At 38.4% G+C, this 1,470-nt stretch overlaps 1 protein-coding gene across 1 annotated transcript in view; it reads left to right on the forward strand.

Moving 5' to 3' along the window:
• znf330 (zinc finger protein 330) overlaps positions 1-1,470 on the forward strand; it is a 30,829-nt gene that overhangs the window by 308 nt on the left and 29,051 nt on the right. The gene's annotated exons all lie outside the window — the stretch shown is intronic.

Below are 1,470 nucleotides of genomic sequence, written 5' to 3' on the forward strand. Positions count from 1 at the left end.
AAAATTATGGGTTTCTGGGAGAAAAATGGTATAAAGGAAAAAAAAAAAGAATAAAAACAAATCTAAACATTATATTTACAGTTAGGTCTGAAGTTGTTGGAAAGATTTGATGCAACAAAGCAAAAAAAAAAGTATTAATACATGATTTTTTTAATAGACTCTTTTTGAGAAGAGCCGTTTTGGGTCTTAGAGTAAAATATTTTTGAACAAACCGTCATTGCGCCAAAAATAATAATGAATCAAAATCAATGTTATCAATCAGTCGAGGCTGTAATAACAAATGAAGCCAGATATTCCACTTTGCAACTAAGTTTTGGAAAATATTAATTTTTTGTGCCCCAGAGGAAAAAAATCACAGGTTTATCCATCCATCCATCCATCCATCCATCCATCCATCCATTATCTTTACCCGTTTATTCCATTTTGGGTCACGGGGGTCGCCGGTGCCCATGTCCAGCAGTCACTGTGCGAGGGGCGGGGGACACCTTGGCCAGGTCTCCAGTCCATCACAGGAACACATAGAGACAAACGAGACAAACAACCATTCACTCTCTCACTCACACCTAGGGACAATTCAGAGTTACCAATCAGCCTAACATGCATGTTTTTGGTCTGTGGGAGGAAACTGGAGTACCCGGAGAAAACCCACGCATGCACGGAGAGAACATGCAAACTCCACCCAGAAAGGCCCCTGGACCGGGATTTGAACCAGGGACCTGCTCGCTGAGAGGCAGCAGCTCTACCAGTTGCGCCACCGTGCTGCTCACAGGTTTATAAGAGAAAAAAATGTAAAAATCTACAAAATATAGAATAAATAATATATATCTACAGTTAGGTCTGAAGTTGTTGAAAAGATTTGTTGCAGTGAAAGTAAAAAGAAACACACACACACACACACACACACAGTGGGAAGCTTTCAGCCTGTGAGTTAAAACAGTTTCACACGATTGTCGAGTTGATTGTGGCTTCACAGAAGAGTGAAGTCAGACAGAACGGTCTGGTCTTGTTAAATGATGCAAAGATTAACTGGATGAACAACAGGATAAAAAATAAAGTTTTGAGCAACGAAAATCCAAGGATAGCCTAACCCAAAACAGAAAAAATAAAAATGTTTTACTCGTCTGCCAGCAATCACAGAGTTAATTTACAAGTTTTGACCCAAACAGCCTAAATCTGTCATTTATCAAGAAAAGAAAATCCTAGTCTCAAAATGTGGCATGAAAAATTGTGGAGGATCTGCAATCTGTCAGGGAACGAGAACTCTTTAACTCCTAATAGTTTGACAACTTTTGCACCTTATTGTCATTTTGCAAAACTCAGTGTTCCTGTAGTAAAGTGTGTAATGTTCTGTCAGCTTTTCTGTGACTTGAAACATGATTTCATTTAATAAATGTGTAAAATGGAGTAAAATATTTGGCCACCAGATGGCGGTGTCCTTTTTGAATATAATTTCAGTGAAGACTATTAAAA

Source organism: Nematolebias whitei, chromosome 16 (assembly GCF_014905685.2).
Source record: "Nematolebias whitei isolate Nwh7 chromosome 16, NemWhi1, whole genome shotgun sequence".
In the NCBI taxonomy this organism is placed as follows: Eukaryota; Metazoa; Chordata; class Actinopteri; order Cyprinodontiformes; family Rivulidae; genus Nematolebias; species Nematolebias whitei.